This window comes from Saccopteryx leptura, chromosome 2, assembly GCF_036850995.1.
Source record: "Saccopteryx leptura isolate mSacLep1 chromosome 2, mSacLep1_pri_phased_curated, whole genome shotgun sequence".
In the NCBI taxonomy this organism is placed as follows: Eukaryota; Metazoa; Chordata; class Mammalia; order Chiroptera; family Emballonuridae; genus Saccopteryx; species Saccopteryx leptura.
In genome coordinates this window covers 138,273,915-138,296,868 of record NC_089504.1, presented here as the reverse complement: position 1 = coordinate 138,296,868, position 22,954 = coordinate 138,273,915, and the positions used below count along the sequence as shown (strand labels likewise).

At 40.6% G+C, this 22,954-nt stretch overlaps 1 protein-coding gene and 1 pseudogene across 1 annotated transcript in view; one reads left to right on the top strand and one right to left on the bottom strand.

The window, feature by feature from the left end:
- Window positions 1-22,954, bottom strand: part of FGD4 (FYVE, RhoGEF and PH domain containing 4) — a 277,447-nt gene that overhangs the window by 243,509 nt on the left and 10,984 nt on the right. The window lies entirely within an intron of this gene.
- LOC136393905 (proteasome maturation protein-like) lies at window positions 1,847-2,370 on the top strand (annotated as a pseudogene).

Sequence of the window (22,954 nt, the reverse complement as noted above, 5' to 3'; positions counted from 1 at the left end):
GGAATGTTGAGGTCTCTGGTTCAAAACCCTGGCTTGCCCGGTCAAGGCATGTACAGAAAGCAACTGCTATGAGCTGATGCTTCCTGCTTCTTCTCTTTCTCTCTCTCACTCCTCTCTCTAAAAATTAATTAAAAAAAATTTTTTTAATGAAATGTGGAATTTTTAAGCCAGTTCTAGCATCTTTGTATCTTATGATGCTATATAAACATTTGACTTTACTACTTATGCTTAAAATATGTCATATATATCACATTTATGTAACATACTATAAGCTGTCCACTAATGATATATTCGAGTATTGATACAAGCATCAAAACATGCACATGTAAATATATTCATTGCTACCAAAGATGAGGACAAAACAGACAAAAAGATACCTAATTAGATAAAAAAAAGTCTAATCAAAAATAAGCAGTTTAACCTCACCGGGTGGTGGCACAGTGGATAGAGCATCGGACTGGGATGCGGAGGACCCAGGTTTGAGACCCTGAGGTCACCAGCTTGAGCATGGGCTCATCTGGTTTGAGCAAAGCTCACTAGCTTGGACCCAAGGTCACTGGCTTGAGCAAGGGGTCACTCGGTCTGCTGAAGGCCCATGGTCAAGGCACAGATGAGAAAGCAATCAATGAATAACTAAGGTGTCGCAGGAAAAACTGATGCTTAATGCTTCTCATCTCTCTCCGTTCCTGTATGTCTGTTCCTATCTATCCCTCTGACTCTCTCTCTGTCACTGTAAGAAAAGAGAAAAGAAAAAAAAATAAGCAGTTTAGTATTATGAGAGGATAGGAAAGATTTCCGTTATCCCTTTACCCAAAGTACAAGGGAAGGAAACTAGTTTTTCATCCTTGGCACACATAAAACTACAAAAGAACCAAGCTCAACCTGAGTTGGGAAGATGTCCACATGTGGGTTAACCTGGCCAAGCAGGTATCAGAGCCCATGTGATGTGAGCACACCTGCACAGTGGAAGAGGTGGGCAGCAGCAATGGGAGACTAGTTATGTACATCAAGATTGACCAAATAAACAAACATTATATTAAGGATAATAGGAACCAGGTATCTCACTTTCAGGAAAGGAAGTTGCAAATATCGATATATAAGAAGGGCAAAAGCGTTGACCTGGAACACTGAGGTCGCCGGTTCGAAACCTTGGGCTTGCCCGGTCAAGGCACATATGGGAGTCGAAGCTTCCTGCTCCTCCCCCTTCTCTCTCTCTCTGTCTCTCTCTCTCACTCCTCTCTCTCTAAAAAATCAATAAATAAAATATTAAAAAAAAAAAAAAAAGAAGGGCAAAGACTGGAATGAATGCTATGGAGTCAGATTAGGACTGGCTATATCTGTACAAATGACTCATAATATTTAGATACACAAAGTGTGTATACTATGTATATATGTATGCATATAAGTGCATATATTCCCTCGCTGAGAAGATGTGGGAACAGGAACACCCCGATAGCTATGGTTATATCCAGCACCCAGGTCTTGATATCTTTTTTTTTTTTTAGATTTTTATTTATTCATTTTAGAGGGGTGGAAGGGGGGGGAGCAAAGGAGGAGCAGGAAGCATCAACTCCCATATGTGCCTTTGACCAGGCAAGCCCAGGGTTTTGAACCGGCGACCTCAGAATTTCAGGTTGATGCTTTTATCCACTGCACCACCACAGGTTAGGCCAGGTCTTGATATCTAACTACCATTCTCCATTAAAAAGAACCCTGGCTCCTCGGAGAAGTGGCTGATTCCAGAACTGGGGCAGGAAAGAACAAGGTGACCCCAGGCCCTCTTGTGCCAGCCAGAAGTGCTGCTCAAAGAACTCTGGGGGCAACAAAGTGAGCGGCGCGCTGGCGGATGGTTCTGGGGCCACGAGGCTGTTTGCAGAGCGAGCTGGCGGATGGTTCTGGGGCCGCGAGGCTGTTGGCAGAGCAAGCTAAGACAACACCAGAGGACCTGGATCTCAGCGGAGGGGCAGCATTCTAGTTACTGAGCTTTCAGCAAGTGGAGCTTTTAAAAGCCATGATCTTCTTTGAAAAAGTTTTTCTAGTGTGAAAAATAAACTTGTACCCAGTCATCCTCTTGAATTATCAGAAAATAATTTCCAGCTCAACCAAAATAAAATTAATTTATCCATGCTGTGAAACATCCAGAGTCTGCTTGCTCCACCAAAATTGCAAATGGAATTCAAGGCAGTGCAACAGGTGCTTCCCAGCTCAAACCTTTTACTCGAGTACTTGAGGGGTAATGATGAGACTACTGGAGTTGAAGAGATTCTCAATGAGCCATCCCAGAGTGAACTAAAGGGGGAGCCACACCTAACGGTGGATTATAAACTTGATTTATTGAGGCCTGGATACAGCGTCAACCTGGAATGCTGAGGTCGCTAGTTCAAAACCCTGGGCTTGCCTGGTCAAGGCACATATGGGAGTTGATGCTTCCTGCTCCCCCCTTTTCTCTCTCTCTCTCTCTTTCTCTCCTCTCTAAAAGAAATGAATAAAGTCTTTAAGAATTAAAAAATACATAAATAAAAATAAAGTCTATAAAAAATTAACTTGATTTATTGTAATACAATGTGCTGATCATTAAAATAGAGGGACTACATCTTGTTTACAGTCATCATTTTACTGTAATTTTATGTAATCAATATTGATTAAAAGTACTGACCCATGAAAACTGTCATCTAATAAGTATCTGATTTAAAATTATCTAGGTCTTTGGTTTATGACCATGTGGCAGAAGAAGGCACTAGAGATGGTTTGAAAACTCCTGATTTATATGAAAATAATAGCCCTTTATATCTTTAAAAAATTGTTGTCAATGGCCCTGGCCAGTTGACTCCGTGGATGGAGCATGGGCCCAGTGTATAAATGTCCCAGGTTTGATTCCTGGTCAGGGCACAGAGGAAAAGTGACCATATGCTTCTTTCTCCATCTTCCCCTCCTGCAGCCAGTGGCTCGATTGCGTCTGCCCTGGGCACTGAGGATGTCTTAGATCAGCCTCAGGTGCTAAAAACAGCTCAGCTTATTCGAGTATCAGCCCCAGATGGGGGTTGCTGGGTGGATCTGGGTGGAGGTGCATGTGGGAGTCTGTCTATCTCTCATCCTCCCACTTAAAAAAAAATTGTTGCTAATAAATACAGTAATGTCTTGGTTTTTGTTGACTTCAGTTGTCAGTAATTAGATTTACATTGATTCATATGGAAATAATTGCTTTGGTTCTCGTTGGTTTTGGATTTCGCTGATTGGTTTTGAACTGATTATCAACAAAAACTGAGGCATCACTGTATTATAAAACTGACAACAGGTTTTCAATTTAACCTATTACTTAGGTATTCCATACATTAAATTTGGAATAAGCGTTTAGTATTTGAGTCTACAGTCTCCACAGTAGCCTCTTTCAGAGTAAACATCTCATTGATTTCAGTGGAAACACTTCAAATTAAGTACAAAATCAGATATTTCACCTTGTTTCAGTATATTCCACATGTACTCATAATAATATTTGCTTTATGGAAGCTACTTTTAAAATATAGCTATTATTTGGTTCTTTCAGGTTCAAAAGTCTAAGTTCAGAGTTTTTTATTTTAGTCTTGCCTTTAAAGTGAAAATTAACAAAGCAACCAACAGATGTCAATTTAAAAGAATTATAGGAATTTGTCAAAAGGTAACACATTTATTAGGAAATGATGAGTACACACTGCTATAAATGAATAAATTTAAATTTAATGAAAAATGAGATTTAAAAATCTCAAAATACTTCCCAACAAACTATCTTTCAATGACAAAGAAAGAAATGTTACAGTAGACAAGGCTGGCAGGCATCACCTTAGCCAAGGGATCGAAGTGAACAGCATCATCAGGAATGGGATCAAGACAAACCGTGAGTCACCTCAGGGTGGAGAAGATGCAATTAGACTAACACAGCATATGTTTTGTGATATCCCTGTTGAAGATGCCTAATCCGAATCTAGTCATGAGGAAAGCTGAGACAAACACAAACGGAAGGCCATCCTACAATAGCTGGCCTCTCATCTTTAGAAGTGCCAAAATCATGAAAGTTAAGGAAAGACTAAGGTAAGGATCTGTTCCTGACCACAGGAGACTAAATAAATAGGTCAATGAAAAGCAATGGGTGGGGTGGGGGCAGAAGTTGGGTCTAGGTGCTTTGTGCCCCCAGGATTTTTCATGTTTAGGCAACCAGAGGCTGTCCAGGAATTGTAAGGGGTGGAGTGGAGATCAGGTCGTGTACAGGCCCCACTGGGACCGCAGGGCAGTTTGAGTTGATGATTGACTCCACCCTGTATACCTAGGACATGTAGCTGAAGGAGGACAGGTCATCTGGCCGATCGCGGCCACATTGCACCTCGGGTCCTGGTATGTGAGGTTCTCTTCTGGGACAACGCCTATGAGTTCAACCTCAGAGCTCTCAAATCTTTATCAAATAGGGAGGTTTCTTGAAGCCCAAGTATAACTATATTTTAAAGCCAGAAGACTGTTTCTCTGAATCGTGCACCGCATTGCAGCCTGACATCAAAACAGTGCAGGTTGTTGGTGTGGAGACAATGAAAAGTCAGCTGTGCTTTGATACCAAGAAAGCCGGCACTCTGCATAGCTTTACTGCCTGGCTCAGTGTCTGCTTTCAGACCTGGAGAAGAATGAGCCACAGCTGATGCCGAACAGGGGGCTGTTCCACCCCCCCTACTGGAAGCACGTGCTGTGTATGATGCACAAGCCTGTCCCCGTCCACACATGGAATGTGGTCAGGGCTCAGCTGCGCAGCAAAGAAACCCAGTGTGGAGGAGGCACATGTCCACAGCTATGAGCTGGTCTGCTACTTCCGGACAAGACCCCATTTCTCAGAGTTGGAGAAAAAGTCTTTTGGACCTGAAGATGACAGCTGACGTTCTGTTTGGGAAGCAGTGTGAACTTAACTGGAGGAGAAAACAGGAGAGCGAAGGAAGTCACACCGGGACCTGCACTCTTGTTCTGGTGAAAGCCTGCAAACGCTCACTCTGCCTTGCCGGTGGAAACACCCTTCTCTGTGGGCTCCACAGACAAACTTTGGCCTGCTCTCACCATTGCCAGTGCCTGTCCTGTAGAAATGGGCTGTGTTCCCAGGTGTCCACTGGTGATGTCCACAGTCCCAACCTATGGGTAGGGTGGGGCACACTGTTCCTAAGCTAGGTCTAGTTCTCGGAGGACACACATGTCAACCTTGCACTTCCATGAAAGTGACTATTCATGCATCATGTGTTTATGGTATCTTTACTGCCCTCGGTTCATCCATTCAACGTGCTGAATGTGGGGCTGCAGAGAGCCATGCAGGACCTGGAGGTGGCAATGCATGCACTGGGCTCTGCAGGAGACAGTGCAGCTGTAGAGATTTCTCCCAAGTGAATCATGTGTTGGCACATAGTACCTCTTGGTAAATTAAAAAAAAAAAGAGCCATGGGTAGCCTGGCCTGTGGTGGTGCAGTAGATACAGCATTGACCTGGAATGCTGAGTGTAATACCAGTGGCCAAGGCCAGGCAGGTTCACACTGGATTCGGGCAGACAGTAGAGAAACTGCAGAGCCGGAAAGTGTTGTGCCATTCTGTTTAATAAAGTCTCACAATGGTGGACAAGCACACAGGCAGGGGAAACTACCTCTCAGGCAAACAAACAGCAAAATGGGCCCTCACAGTGGCAGGCAGGCAGTCCGCTCACCTGCAATTCCCCATCCTTCTCGAGCGCAAGCACTCACAGCCTTTTTTTTTTTTTCTTTTCTGAAGCTGGAAACGGGGAGAGACAGTCAGACAGACTCCCGCATGCGCCCGACCGGGATCCACCCGGCACGCCCACCAGGGGCGACGCTCTGCCCACCAGGGGGCGATGCTCTGCCCCTCCGGGGCGTCGCTCTGCCGCGACCAGAGCCACTCTAGAGCCTGGGGCAGAGGCCAAGGAGCCATCCCCAGCGCCTGGGCCATCTTTGCTCCAATGGAGCCTTGGCTGCGGGAGGGGAAGAGAGAGACAGAGAGGAAGGAGGGGGTGGGGTGGAGAAGCAAATGGGCGCTTCTCCTATGTGCCCTGGCAGGGAATCGAACCCGGGTCCCCCGCATGCCAGGCCGACGCTCTACCGCTGAGCTAACCGGCAAGGGCCTTCACAGGCTTTTATATAGGCCATGTACACATGTCTGCCACGTGCTCACACACCAATCAAGCAAAGTGCTTGCTGCTGGTAACCCTGCGAACAAGCCTAACATAGCTGCCCCACGCTGAGGTCACTGGTTGGAAACCCTGGGCTTGCCTGGTCAAGGCACACATGAAAATAAATCAGTGAACAACTAAAGTGAAGCAACTATGAGTTGATACTTCTCATCTCTGCCCCCCTCTCTCTCCTCTCTGTAAAATCAATAAATAAAATATTTTTAAATAAATAAATAAATAAATAATAGCCATGGGTTATTCCAAATGGATTATTTTGCCACAAAGAACATTATTGGGGTGCCTGACTAGGTAGTGGTGCAGTGGATAGAGCATCACACTGGGATGCAGAGGACCCAGGTTCAAAACCCCAAGGTCAGCAGCTTGAGCGCGGGCTCACCAGCTTGAGCACAGGGTTAATGGCTTGAGGGTCACATAGACATGACCCCACGGTCGTTGGCTTGAGCTCAAAGGTTGCTGGCTTGAGCAAGGGGTCACTCACTCTGCTGTAGCCCACCCCCCCCCCATCAAGGCACATATGAGAAAGCAATCAATGAACAACTAGGGTATTGCAATGAAGAATTGATGCTTTTCATCTCTTTCCCTTCCTGTCCCTATCTCGGTCTCTATAAAAAAAATAAAAATTAAAAAAATAAAAAGAACATTATTGGGGCAATTGGTGAAACTTAAATGGGACCTAAGGATTAGATGTTGTAATCACTGCTACTTCCTGACTCTGATGGCTACATTATGAGTATGTAGGTCAATATCCTGGTTTATTAAAAAACAAAACAAAACACTAAACATTTAGGATGATGGTGCATCAGGTATCAGGTAGGCAACTTACTATTGAATCAAGAAGGGGAAAAAAAGCTTTTACGAGAATAAGTTCTATGTACTATATTTGCACTTTTTTGGGTACATTTGATATATATTTTTAAGATAGAGAATTCACACCCAGTGTTACCCTAAGCGAATTTCCTGACTTTGATTTCTCTACCTCAGTTTCTCAGTCTACAAATAGAAACAATACTGCCTATCTCCCAATAATATTATGAAGATTAAATTGCATAAAAATCAGATGCTTGGTATACTTATTGGAAATAAGTATTATTCCATACAAAATATGTTAATTTCTAATCCTACAGTAGGAGGATTCTGCTGCGGGGGATGTCTTCTGGCTCAGGTTTTCCCAGTTCTGCCGTGCCTCTCTCCCTCACATCTCCTGTCATTCAGCCGCTGAGCAGTGATCAAGCTGCTGCTCCTGCATCGTCAGCACCAGACCCTTCTCTTCCATCTGTCACTGTCATTTACTGCCTTTTCCTTCCCCTTACTCAATGTATGTTCATATTTCAAGCACCCTTATTAAAAAAAACTTTGAGTCCATAAGACTCTGCTCCATCTGCTCAGAATGGTGGCTTCCTTACTTGTATTCCCGCCATAGCGGCCACAGACATTCATCATGACACCTTCAACACCATACAGTGAGCACTGTGGTCCGCTTCTGTTCATTTCTCTACTACGATGGTGGCTTACTCAGTGGCATACACCTGACTTCGTGTTGGCCATCATCATGCTTAAATCAGAGCTTGGCACCTACCAGGTGCTCAAAAAATGAGTTCTGAATGAAATGAATTAATTAACCAAAGTGAACAAGTAAGGGTACGAAAGGGGCGAAGGTAACCTAAAGATTTGGGGACAGATCAGGCAAGCACTGACTTCCAATTTTTGCTGAACAGTTCACTTTCCTGTACCTGTGTTCTTTCACTCCTAATGAGTGTTTGGTTGTTAAACCCTGAAAATATATACTTTCTGCCACTCCTAACATCACTGAGAAAAGTAGATTTCTCTTCTACAATGATTTCAACCAACAAATGTTTGGTTGAGTGCGAACAATGCATGAGGCACCACCATACTAGCTTTCCCGGGTGAACAAATCTGACAGTGCACGGGAGGAGGGGCAGCACTTTTGTTTGTGTGTTCCAAACCTTGCCCTATCAAGTATGTGACCAGGTTACACTTCTCTTTTTAACAGGTGAAAAACTAAGTACATCACTCAAGGGAAGTGATTTGCCCTACATCATTATGCAAGTTAGTGGATGACTCAGGTCTAAAATGCTAAGCCTTTGAGCATTAAACATGAAACTATGCATTTAATTCTTAGTTATGTCAGATTACTTCCCATATTTCAAATGGACAGTCTCATTTAATATTATATATAACACAATATCATAATGGTGTCACCTTAAATCATAAATCTAATGTTTAAAGCAGCGGTTCTCAACCTGTGGGTCGCGATCCCGGCGGGGGTCGAATGACCAAAACACAGGGGTCACCAGGTTCAACCCCCACCGGGGTTGCGACCCACAGGTTGAGAACCGCTGGTTTAAAGAAAACGGCAATGACCTTTAACTTTGGGAAGGTGAAAGAGTAACTTTAATGGCCTTTATCTGACTCATTCAACCACACCCACAAACTATGCACTTTGAAATATAAAAGGCAATTGTAAAATATGAAAGTCTTGTGAAGGAAAATCAAAATTTAAGGTACCAAATTGTTTCAGTACTGAGCCAATATCTTATTCACTTGAAAGTTATGTGAGGATTTTATTTTCCGCCCAGTGACGCCCCCAGATGAGAAATGGGTGACTATATAAAAAAAGTAGCAATTCCACTGTACATAAGAGTTGTGAAGGATCAACAATCTGGCTGAGCAAAGGGACTTGACCCTCGAGCTGAATTTTCTTATTTTCAAATTTTCATATCCTTCTTTAACCTTCACTGCACAATTCACATGGGGAAGTTTAGGGGAAAGAGGGTGCTCATCCAGATTATGGGGAGGGCTTTGCTTTAGCCTTTATCTGGAATATCTCTCTACAGCCCAAGGTTGGCAGCACACTGGAATTGCTACTCACAAGAATCAGCCTGTGCTTCCTTTTCTGGGCAGGATGCCCATGGCTCACTGACCCACCCCTAAATCCCACCCTCAGGACTCAGAGGAGTGCCTCTTCCTCTGTGGACTCTTGCAGTTGCCCCGCTGCAGGTCTTTGGCACCCCTCTGCACTCTGGGAACAGTCACCTTCCAGTTTGTGTAACAGGCGCTGACGGCTCCCCACGGGGGGTGGAAGCACACCTCACACCGGCCAGGCCAGAGCGCACATGGACACACAGCCCAAAGGCATGGGTTATTCGGTCCACAAAACAAACTAAAACTTTTCCATTAATCACAACCATTGAGAAATTTTACATTAAATTCCAGCCTTTAGGCTTCTTTAGAAAAACTGGAAGTTACACAGGTAAGAGGTCGTTAGCAGAGTTATTTGAATCTATGCTTAATCAAAAAAATTTAGCCTCTTGGAAATAATATGTATTTTACTCACAACTCACAGTATAGCCTAATTCCCATTGTCAAGTTATGCTTCATTCTCAAAATAATTACTTGCATGAGATGTGTAAATTCAGACCCCCCCAAAAAACAATGCATTAAATGTTAACAAAAATACTGCTCACAAAAATTAAGATATTTCAAAACAAATATGAAGTGATAAAAAAAGAAGCATCTGATTTTTTTTATTAAACAAGAACATCAGAAAGACAAATGACAAGTCAAAGAAAGTTGTTCAATTATGCAAATGAGATGCAAAACCAACTTTTATTTCATTGGTGAAAATGCACTATATGAAAGGCTGAAAGTACTGGAGTATCTGCACGTTCTCTGATCCCCTAACTTTTGTGAGCAGTGTATATTTTCTGACTGCCATTTTCAGCACACACAGAAACAAATGGTTTTATTTTCAAATACAGCTGACATTCAATATTATATTAGTTTCAGGTGTACAGCACAGTGGTTAGACATTTATATAACTTACAAAGGGATCCCCCTCATAAGTCTGGCACCATACATAGTTATTTCAATATTATTAACTTGTTCCCTATGTTATCCTTGATATCCTTGCGACAATTTTGTAACTTCCAATTTGTACTTCTTAATCCCTTTACCTTTTTCATCCAGCCCCCAGACCCCTCCCCTCTGGCAACCCTCAGTTTGTTCTCTGTACCCCCTTAGTCCAGAAACAAGAGATTTTATTCAATAACCCCATCATGAGTTGTTTCCTTCAGTCCTGCTCATATAAAAAGCCATTGTACTCAAGGCAAACTCAATTTGCAACCTAATCATTCCTAAGCAATGGTCAAAGGGTAAGAATTATGTAAGCCAAATTTCCTAAATTCCTATTTTATACCACAGAAATAGCAAAATAAAGTGAAAATAGGAAAAATCTTGACATAGGCTTTTACAATTATTGAGCATGTAAAAATTTAGGTTACTGGCTTGAAGCCCAAGGTCACCAGCCTGAGCCCAAGGTCACTGGCTTGAACAAGGTGTTTCTCACTCTGCTGGAGCCCTTCCCCTGCCCGTTAAGGCACGGATGAGAAAGCAATCAATGAACAACTAAGGTGCCACTACAAAGAATTAATGCTTCTCATCTCTATCCCTTCCTGTCTGTCCCTCTCTGTCTGTCACAAAATACATATATATGTATATACATATATATGTATAACCTAATAACCTGTGGTGGCACAGTGGATAAAGCATCGACTTAGAATGCTGAGGTTGCTGGTTCAAAACCCTGGACTTGCCTGGTCAAGGCACATAAGGGAGTTGATGCTTCCTGCTCCTCCCCTACCCTTTCTCTCCCTCTCCCTCTCTCTCTCTCTCTCTCTCTCTCTCTCTCTCTAGCTCTCTTTTTCTATCTCTCCTCTCTAAAATGGATGGGTTTTTTTGTGTGTTTTTTTTTAATTTTTTTTTTTAATTTTTATTTTATTTATTCATTTTAGAGAGCAGAGAGAGAGGGAGAGAGAGAGACAGGGGGGAGGAGCTGGAAGCATCAACTCCCATATGTGCCTTGACCAGGCAAGCCCAGGGTTTCGAACCGATGACCTCAGCATTTCCAGGTCGACGCTTTATCCACTGCGCCACCACAGGTCAGGCTAAAATGGATGTTTTAAAAAATATATAAATATATATGTACATACTATATATACGTGTGTATATACATATACATATACATATACATATATATATAAATATATATGTGGTCAAGAATATCTTATTCAAGTACTGGGTAGTCATCAAAAAGCTGGAATGAAAATTAACAATACAAGCTTCAAGTATAGTTTTTTGTATTGGATTGTGGTAACAGGGGTTTTTTTTGTTTTTTTTTATTTTATTTATTCATTTTTAGAGAGGAAAGAGAGAGAGACAGAGAGGGAGAGAGAGGAGAGAGAGACAGAGAGAGAGAGAGAGAGGGGGGAGGAGCTGGAAGCATCAACTCCCATATGCCCAGGGTTTCGAACCGGCAACCTCAGCATTTCCAGGTTGACGCTTTATCCACTGCGCCACCACAGGTCAGGCCATATGGTAGCAGTTTTGAAAAAGGAATAGTATTTGAAAAAGCTTAATGCCAAACTAAAGTAATAAATTGTCTTTTAAAAAAAGTTAACATGCTGACTTAAAAATAAAAACATTTATTGAGATATAGTTCAGATACCATACAATTTGCCTATTTTAAGCAGACATGCTGATATTTTATTTTAGTGAGACAGGGAAAGAGAGAGAGGAAGAGAAAGAGATGAGAAGCATCAACTCATAGTTGCAGTACTTTTAGATGTTCATGGATTGCTTCTCACATGTGCCTTGACTGGGCGGCTCCAGCCAAGCCAGTGACCTCTGGCTGAAGCCAGTGACCATGGGATCATATCTAGATCCCACAAGCCAGCCCCCCCCCCCCCCATGCTCAAGGTGGTGAGCCCGCGCTCAAGCCAGTGACCTCAGGGTTTCAACCTCATTCTTCTGTGTCCCAGTCTGATACTCTATCCACTGTGCCATCGCCTGGTCAGGCCTGATATTTTGTTTTTCACAAAAGCTTTCTCAGTCATAATAACAAGCAAACACTTTGAGGAATATGACAACTTACAAACAAGAATGGAGCTCTGAAGATAAAGCTTTTGCTTGAGAAATAGCTGGGGACAAAAATGAAATGTGCCAGTGTGGCCAGGTCCCAGAGCTGGTGGTTCAAGAAACTTTGCATAACTAGGAGGGACAGAAGAATTTACTTATTATGACACATACCATAAAACCAGATGGCTAGGAGCCAACTGCTCATAAATTTGGATTACCTAAAGTAATTTCTCTAAGAAAAGAATTGATCCAGAGGTTTTCATTTATGCAAATGACAGTAGGGAGGAACAACAGTTTGAGTTATGTCTGGCTGACTTATACATTTATCTTACCAAGCAACAATTTCAAGTCCTCTCTATCCTTAGAAATATTTTCCTAAAAATAAAAATCTACCTAGACTAACAAGCTACTAACCAAAAGCAGGAAGCCATGTGCACACACCCAAGTGGCATACTGCTGGAAGACATGACCTCTCACACGGGCAGGGAGCAGTTTTGACTCTCAGGGAATTCGGGACAATGCTGGGAGCTGCTGGTATCTAGGGAGGAGAGGTTAGGGTACTGCTGAACATCCTACAGCTAATACATCTACCGCCTTCAAGTTTTTCATGACTCAGTGCCTACTTTTTTTCTAAACTTGGATTTCTATAAAATAAGTTTCCTTGATATATTTGAGACAGGATTCAATTGAAAAGTGCTTTTAGCTACAATTCTAAAAGTGTACCTGATTTATGCAACAAAGTAGCCTTTATACCTATTGATGTGATTCACATCGCTGTTAATTTTCTTTTTTGAGACAAGTTACATCTTTGAAAATATTACTGGCTTGGGGGGAAACATAACTTTCAGTAAAGCAAAGGGATTAGTTATCTAATAATACATTTGACCTGACCTACATAATAAGCTGAGCCTTTTCTCTTGGTTTTCTGAGGTTCCTCACACACTCCATCCCTTTTCAGCTCTTTTCACTAATACTACATTATAAAAGTTTCTGTCTACACTTTTAAAATGGAGGTAGCCTGATTGGTAGTGGTGCAGTGGATAAAGCATCCCCCTGGGATGCTCAGGTCGCCAGTTCAAAACCCGTGAGGTCACTGGCTCTGAGCACAGGCTCATCAACATTGAACAGGGAAATCATCCCCATGACTCCCCCACCCCAAAAGTTCTCCCGTTTGAGCCCAAAAGTCGCTGGCTTGAGCAAGGAGGCACTCACACAGCCCCAGTTAAGGCACGTATGAGAAGCTCAGTGAACAACTGAAGTGTCACAACTACAAGCTGATGCTTCTCGCCCTCTCTCCCTTCTTGTCTCTCTCTCTCTCTGAAAATATAAATGAATGAATGAATGAACGAATGAAATGGAGAACATTAAACCTCAGCAATTTGTTCTGACTGTGTTAGTTTGCATTAGATCTTCCTTAGCCACAGAAAGGTTGGTTATCCTGTAACTAAAAAAATGAGGCTCAGGTGAACATTGACAGTTTGAACACAAATAACTCTTTACAGCTAAAGTATTTAAAACAGTTTCACCCTTCCTGGTAAATTTCATATACATGAAAATAATTTTAATTCTTAAGCTAAATTCACTTCTTAGCTATTTTGAAATAGTCTGATCTTTTCAAAGAAGAAAGGTTTGCCCTGGCCAGATAGCTCAGTTGGTTAGAGCATTGTACTGAAGTATAGAGATTGCTGATTTGATCCCTGGTCAGGGCACATAAGGAACAGATCTGTGTCCCTGTCTCTCTCTTCCTCTCTCTCTAAAATCAATACAATAAACATTTAAAAGGAGGAGGAGGAGGAGAAGAGGAGGAAGAAGAAGAAGAAGAGGAAGAGGAAGAAGAGGAAGAAGAAAGCTTTAATCACACTTTTTCAAGAAGGTCATTTCATTCATGTAAATCAGTCTTTTTGTGCATCTGGGCTGACTGGTTTTTTTTATGGGTATAATGAACTTACTTGCCTTCTCAGTGTTTTATGCTAGGAAAGTAGGAACTACTTGAAACTATTTTTTTTTCTTAAGATTATATTACTGATTTTAGAGAGTGGGGAGAGAGAGAGAGAAAGGGGAGGAGCGGGTTGCTTCTCATGAGCCTTGACAGGGCAAGCCAGGAGTTTCGAACCGGCAACCTCAGCATTCTAAGTCAACGTTTTATCCACTGAACCACTACAGGTCAGGCTACTTGAAACTTTTGAAGATAATTGACATTTAGAAAGTGATTTACTTGTGAACAAGGTTCAAATTTATCCTAACTCAAACATTTACACAATGTGATGAACTTTTGTTTTGACTGAATTTTGTCTGTGTATTGCATGTAAGTCATGGAGTAGCAAATAAGATTTTAAAACATCAAATATAATGAGTAATGATAGAAAATTTTTGTTCTGAGAGGAGTAGATTGATTTCTTGAAAAAGTGTGATAAAACTGGGTGAGAGATCTGGCTCAGTGATCAGACAGGCCTGGGTTACAGTCTTGCTTCTACTCATAGCTTTGAGTGGGTTGCATGGCCTAAGCTGGCTTCTTTATAAAATTGGGATAATAAAAGTATTTATTTTGTAAGGTTCTGAAGGATTAAATTAAGTAATGCAGGTAGAGCTTGTTATATTTACATAGTACTCAGTAATGCTAGCTGCAAATTTTATACACCATGCACACACATAGTGTGTGTATTTTAATTGGTCATTGGAATTGTCCTGAGCCCTTTTGAAGATATCTGATAAAAAACTAATGCAGCTAAACTTTTAGACAGATACTGGTGGTATTAATTTGAGTAGAACCAGCAGATTTCACATTCTCAGATGTTTGAATTTGCTCCTAAAATCTTACAAAGTGAACTTAAAATTTTTTTATTTAATTTTTCAATTACATTTACTGGTATTATTTTGTTTAGTTTGAGGTGTGTGGCATGGTGGTTAGACAATCATATATTTTACAAAGTGATGCCCCTGATGTTTACGGTACCCACCTGGCATATTACAAAATTATTACCTATATTCCCTATGTTGTGCTTTACATGCCCACGACTATTCTATAACTACCAATCTGCACTTTTTAATCCCTTCTCCTTTTCACCCAGTCCCCCACACTCCCTCCTCTCCGGCTACCATCAGTCTGTGATCTACATTAATTTGTCTGTTTTGTTTGTTTAGATTGTTCTTTAGATTCTACATGAGTGCAATCATATGGTATTTGTCTCTCTCTGACTTGTTTCTCTTAGCATAATACCCTCTGGATCCATTGTAATGCAGGTGGCAGAGGCCAGGCAGGTTCCCAACGAATGGGGCAGCCTGCAGGAGCCGGAAAGAATGGAGGGGGGCATACTCGTTTATTGGAGGTTCCTAAAACAGGCGAGCAAATAAACAACAAAAGGGGGCCCTAGCCGGTTGGCTCAGCGGTAGAGCGTCGGCCTAGCGTGCGGAGGACCCGGGTTCGATTCCCGGCCAGGGCACACAGGAGAAGCGCCCATTTGCTTCTCCACCCCTCCGCTGCGCTTTCCTCTCTGTCTCTCTCTTCCCCTCCCGCAGCCAAGGCTCCATTGGAGCAAAGATGGCCCGGGCGCTGGGGATGGCTCTGTGGCCTCTGCCTCAGGTGCTAGAGTGGCTCTGGTCGCAACATGGCGACGCCCAGGATGGGCAGAGCATCGCCCCCTGGTGGGCAGAGCCTCGCCCCTGGTGGGCGTGCCGGGTGGATCCCGGTCAGGCGCATGCGGGAGTCTGTCTGACTGTCTCTCCCTGTTTCCAGCTTCAGAAAAATGAAAAAAAAAAAAAAAAAAAAGTTTAAAAAAAAACAAAAACAAAAACAAAACAAAAAAAAAAAAACAAAAGGGAACAAAGGAAAATCTGCTATTTGCAGGAAGGGCAAGGGAGCAAGGAAAACCACACTCATGGTGGCGGGAGAGCGATCTGGGAGAATCTCCACCCAGGAAAAGCACCTGCAGCCTTTTGTAGACCAGGCACACATAGTGCTGCTCCGCACCCACACACCTATCAGGCCAAGAGTTTGCAGCAGGTAAACCTGCCAGCGAGCCTAACAGAGCCGTTTTCCCCACAGTCCATCCATGGCAAAGTGACCAATCGTCCTCCTTTAGGGAGGACAGTCCTTCTTTTGTAAGTTCCGTTCTCCCTCAAAAAGTGTCCTCCTATATGTCCTCCTTTTTGATATTGGAAGACTAATCTGTAAATGTCCATATTTGACTGATACTGTGTGTGATGTGACATATTTGTATTTGACATGACGATCTGTCAAGGATCAGTACAGTGCAGGGAGAAGCAACTATGAGATGCATGCTCTCTGCCCTGGAGACCTTGAGAGAGCAAACGATATACCAAGTGCACAAATGGCTTTGTGTACTTCTTACTGAAACACGACACAGCACATACAACATTGTAGACTCATGAATATTTCTTTCTCAGTGAATATTCAATCATAGACAGGTAAGCACAATTTACGCTTTATTAATTCTTTAATTCCCAAATACGTATAATTTTATTTATTTACAGGTATTTTCCTGAAATTTGAGTTTTAAAGTGAATATCTAACCTCAAACCATATCTATTAATAACGCATTTTTATTAAATAGTTGCATAAAACAGACATTTCTTAATTAGAAAATGATAAATACACCCGAATATCACTCCAAATTAGTGGTTTTGTTTGATACTTAGTTTTGTTAAGTTAGCTTCCAGAAAATTCGCCTACTATGATGTAACGTTTTCAGTTCCTAATGTGCTTGCATTGTTCATGTAGTTCTATATTTTATTTTTAAATCTAAATTTTATTTAAAGGATGGAAAAATCAAAAACGAGAAAATGCCATTTCAACAATAAATCAAAAAGGAATTTCCATTCCTCATATCAAAGAAAGATACCATTGTTTTCTGCAATATTTGCAGCAGAGAATTTTGTATCGCAGTTGGGGGCAGAGCAGCGATAACAAAACACTTGACCACCAACAAACATAAGCAATCATTAGATGCATCAACTTCCAGTTGTAAAGTAACAAGTTTTTTTAAAACTTCAAATTATTCTAAAGATTAAAAACAGTTGGCTGCAATGGAGGGAACATTTGCATTTCATACCATAATTCACAATCAAAGTTTTCATAGTATGGATTGTACAACTAAATTATTGAAAAAGTGCCTGACCTGTGGTGGCGCAGTGGATAAAGCGTCAACCTGGAAACACTGAGGTTGCCGGTTCAAAACCCTGGGCTTGCCTGGTCAAGGCACATATGGGAGTTGATGCTTCCTGCTCCTCCCCCTTCTCTCTCTCTCTCTCTCTCTCTCTCCTCCCTATAATGAATAAATAAAAAATCTTAAAAAAAAAAAAAAAGATAGATTTAACTATAGTAAGTTGTTTAAAAAAAAATTATTGAAAAAGTTTCACAATGCAAAATTTTCATGTACCAGGACAAAATGCGAGGCTATTTTGAAATCGGTATTTAAAAATTACTGTGACAAAATACTTACAGAGGACTTGGAAACTGCAGCATTTGTAACGATTTTATCTGATGCATCAAATCATAGTGAAATTAAATTGTATCCAATAATAGTAAGATATTTTAATGTTACCAAGGGCATTCAAGTAAAAATTTTAAATTTAGAATCCATTGAGGGCAAAACTTCTGAAATTTTGTCAAACCATCTATACCAGGGGTCAGGAACCGTTTTGGCTGAGAGAGCCATGAATGCCACATATTTTAAAATGTAATTCCGTGACAGCCATACAACGACCCGTGTACCTTATGCATTATCCAATAAAACTTTGGTGTTGTCCCGGAGGGGAGCTGTGATTGGCTCCAGCCACCCGCAACCATGAATATGAGCGGTAGGAAATTAATGGATTGTAGTACATGAGAATGTTTTCTATTTTTAATGTTGTTATTATTTTTATTAAAGATTTGTCTGTGAGCCAGATGCAGCCATCAAAAGAGCCACATCTGGCTCACAAGCCATAGGTTCCCGACCCCTGATCTATACAGAGTAATAAATGAAAACAATTTGAAATCCAAAGTTGTTACACTAAGGCTGATAATACAAATACAAATTTTGGTGAGCAAAGACGCAAAGGGGTGAATATTGTGTATTTAAAATTACAAGCGTTATTCCAAAAGAAAATACTAGGACTAGGTTGTAATGCACATATTTTGTCAAATGCAATCAACACAGCATCATGTGCCATGCCAATTGATGTAGAAGTAGTAATAACTACAATTTATTTGCATTTTAGTCGTTTTACTGTTCGTGTTACTACTTTAAAACAATTTTGTGAAGAAGCAAATGTTGACTACAAAAAACTTATAGCATATTCAAAAGTTAGAAGGCTTGCTCTAACACCTGCGCTATAGAGCGTGTTCTACAATTATTTGAGTCTCTCCGTTCATATTTTTTAAGTTTAGACATATGTCCTAAAATCCTGGAATCATTTTTCAGTAATAAAATATCTGAGATATTAATGTATTTTGTACATAATCAAGCATCTATTTTTCACAAAACGATTCAAAAGATTGAAGGTGAATACATCTCAGCTACGGAAGTTAGTCTTATTTTGAATGACTTTATTCTTCAATATAAATTTTGTTTTAAAGAAAAATTTCTTCCTTTAATTACAAAAAAAAATTGTCAGACTTAGAGGAATCAAATCCAGCATAATAAAAAAGTTTATCAAAGAAGTGCAGAATTTTTACCAGACATGTTTTCAATATATCAAAGAGTGGTCTGAAACAAACATCACGAAAATAACAGTTTTCAATGGTGTTTTTTTACTTCATCGCAAGTACATTGAACAGATATTGAATCTTGTCTTGAGTTTTTATCTAAAGAAATGCCAGACTTCAAAATAGACAATTGTCACCCTGAAGAAATTAGAAGACTGAATGTCTATTTAAGTTCTGAAAAATTAATTCAATGGGAAAATGAACACGTTGAAATTGATAAAAGATGGGTGGAAATATTCAGCCATTTCAAAAATGAACATATTCCATGTAAAAATTGATTTATTCTTGTTCAATTTACATTGTGCTGCCCTGGAACTAATGCAGCAGTTAGATGAGTTTTTCAATTACTAATGATTTTTGGACAAGTGAGAAATTGAGATTGATACTCTAGCTGCAGCACTTGCCATAAAATTCAGTATGAAAGATATTTCTTGTTTAGATATTTCCAGTATATTGTTACAAGATGATACATTGATAAAAAATATTCATTCAATGGAAAACTCCTCATTTAGATATTATCTAATATCTAAATAATTATCTAATATCTAATTAATAATATCTAAGTGAGTACTTTTTCTTATAATTATTAAAAATTAATAGGCATGTAATTACAATATAAAATATTATAAATGTTTTTATTATGCATTTATCATATTATAGTATATTATTGTTGCAATGAATAAAATGTTTCTTTTATTTATGATATTGTTTTCTTCCATTTATTTTGTCCTCCTTTTCATTGTAAAAAAGTTGGTCACCTTACCTATAGCAACATGTATGAATTCTTTGTTCTCCTTTCAGATGTTTTGTAAGTGACTAGTGTCTTTTTATTTTCAGCAAAAGTGACACAATCCTACTATTGCACATCATTTCACTGTATGATCCCACATATCACATACACGCTCTTTTCCATCATGAAAATGATTTTTTCACAATGTTGTGGCTCTCTAGTGATGCAAGTAGGAATATGCGATAATGCTTCTTGAGACATTTCTTCTCATCTTGGAAAACATAAAATTCTCATTTGCATTGTAGAAATGGCTTGGAAACATATTAACATCTAATACCACTTGCACTCATCTTGGTCAGGTTTGGGGTAACAACAGTAACCATTAGGACATCTGTCCAAGTTGAAAAAGAAAAAAAGTATCTGCTCTTACAATGCTGAAAACTCTGTACTTTATTCATGTTAGCCTTCACTCAGCAAATTCTTTAATCTTGCTTTTAATTACTCCATTGCTCACAGCAGATAATAAGCCACAGATCAGGAGAGGAACAAGAGTGGCTCTGGTGGGAAGTGGCTAAAAGAGTGTGTAGCTTTTAGATATTACAGAAATTGTCTAACAATTTGACATGATGAACAGGAACAAATTACGATGCCACCCCACATTTCAGTAATGAACATTTGCAATTATATCTTTGTCCAGGAAAAAAAAAGTTTAGTATTTAGCACTGTAGACAGCAAGTTAGTATATAATTTCCTAGAAATTTCAACCCAGATGTTTTGCAATTATCACTTCATATATCAGATGAGGGATATAGTATAACTTATAGAAATAACATTCTGGACATTAAATCAAAACCAGGCTTCTTTCTTCTTCTGTGATTTTCCTTGACCCACCTCTTATGTCTTTGTGAGGTCAAAAGAAAGTGGGATAAAAGATATTAAAGTTTTCTACAAATGAAAGTGGTTGGTAAACAAAGGATTTTCTTCAGCTATTGACACTAAGTATGATGGTTGAGATGACCGGCAACAAGATAAATGGTTAGTGCAGGACTTCTCAAGTTGGCACTACTGACATTTTGGGTTGGGTCATTCTTTGTTGGGGGCTGTCCAGTGCATTGTAGGGTGTTCAGCAGCACCCGGACTTCTCCTCCCTAGGTACCAGCAGCTCTGGACATTGCCACATATTCCTCGAGAGTCAAAATTGCCCAGGTGGAGAACTGCTGGTTTAGTTAAGTTTATTTAAATTAGGTATTGGACTCTCATAAAATACACACTTTGAAAATGTAACACTCAACATAGGATTTCATTCACTCAATCAGAATTTCACAAACACCTAACATGAGCCAGGAACTCTTCTAGGTGTTTGAGAAATAGTGGGAACAAGACAGGATTGAGCCCTGCTCTCATGCTGCTAACATAAATGTGCATCTGCATGTTAAAGTGGTTTCTACAAGTTACTGCAAGAGGCAATGAAGAAAGCTTCTCCATATACACAGCTCTCAACTTGGTGAACTGAAGGCCTCATGCCAACTCCTTTCTCTATTCCTAAGTTTGATCCCACGCTCTGCCTCCACCTATTCCTGTCAAGACAGCGGCCTCCGGTGTCCCAGTTGCTGTGGCCACTGGTACAAAAGGCCCAGTCCTGACAAAACATTTTGGAGGTCAGTGCAATGCTCACATTCACCACCCACCCCCATCACCTTCTTCCCTGTGGCCGAGACGGAGTTCTCAGGCCTGAGCCTGGCAGTCTCCACACTGGGAATCCTGACTGTATCCTGCCTTTGAAAGAGAGAGCAGCAGACAAAGCCCCTTGCTCTCCTGGGGTTTAGCGAGTGTACTGGGGTGGGGGTGGGGGTGGGAATGGAGGACAGAAAATAGGACAAAACAGCAAAGAGTTACATAGTGGTAAGTGTTGTAAGTGAAAAATAAAACAAGGTAAGGAGCATAGGAGTAGGGCTTCCCATTTTAAATAAAGTGACCCGGAAAACACATCAGCGCAAAGGCGCATTTAAGTAAAAACACGAAGCGGATAAACTCAATACTTTTCAAACACTGAAAGTAAGGTTTGAAGTGACTGAAATTTCATATATGAGTCAAGACTTTCAGGTCTCCAACATAAAATGGTGTCACTTAACACTTGAGCAAAGAGGAAAATATTAGAAAAAATTAATACAGGGATATTGTTTTTAATCTATATTTAATCTAATTTTGGACAAAAGAAAATAAGCAAATATAAACTGTTAAAAGTCCATAAGAAAGCCTTTTTCTGAATGAGGCACTATAATATTTATAGGAACTAATTGCAAGGAACTGGCTTTGAGAATAAAAATTAAAATCCTTTTTGAAGTGAAAAAGTATAAATTGTAGTGGACCCAGGAATCTCAAGTAAATACTGTATAGACAATTAACAAAAGCTCTATGGGAATGAATATTCTGAAAGAAGATGAGTCACCATCAGACCATAAGTAATGGAAGCACTACCTAGCCCATACCTGCCAGCCAATCAGAAAGCTGTCCTGACATTCTATGATGACAGCTGCCCACTGAAAGTTAGAGTTATGTATATTTCTTTCAATTTTTTATTCCTTTTTTTCTACCTTCCCAACACCTACAATGTGGTTAAAGCAAATCTCGCAGGTTAACAAAAACATACAAGTTGGTCATTCAGTTCTGTAACTTAGAAATGGGCATTAGTTCTCAATGAAAATGAGCTTAAACTGGGCACCACACTGACTCCAGAACAAAGACTGCCACCATTGGCAGTTTGCTCCGTGCTTCCTCCTCAATCCTCCTCTTCCTTTCTTTTCACTGTTTTCATAACCAGTGGCCCGAGTTTACCACTCTCTATAAAAGGACTACAGAGGGGCTCTAATTAGCACCCCAGTCAGTTCCCTCGTTCTTGAACAGTGGACAGCATCTCTGAGTATGGCTACTCAAACCCAATTTTCTATTCACTAAACTATTAAGAGGAAAAAAAAAAAAAGCTATGACTAATTCTCTTAGAAAAATTAAAATGTCCTTGCCAGTTGGCTCAGTGGATAGAGCGCCAACTTGGTGTGCAAACATCCCAGGTTCAATTCCCAGTCAGGGCACTTAGGAGAAACAACCATCTGCTTCTCTTCCCCTCCCTCTCCCCCTTCTCTCTCCCTTCCCTTCTCACAGCCAGTGGCTCAATTGGTTAGAGCGCTGGCCCTGGGCGCTGAGGATAGCTTGGTTGATTCAAGCACTGGCTCCAGATGGGGGTTGCTGGGTAGATCATGGTCAGGGCACATGAGGGAGTCTTATCTCCCCTCTTCTTACTTAAAAAAAAAAAAAGAGAGAGAGACAAAATTTAAGTGGTTTGCTAACTATATAAGCAGGAGCCTAGTATTAATATTTAGTATTACAT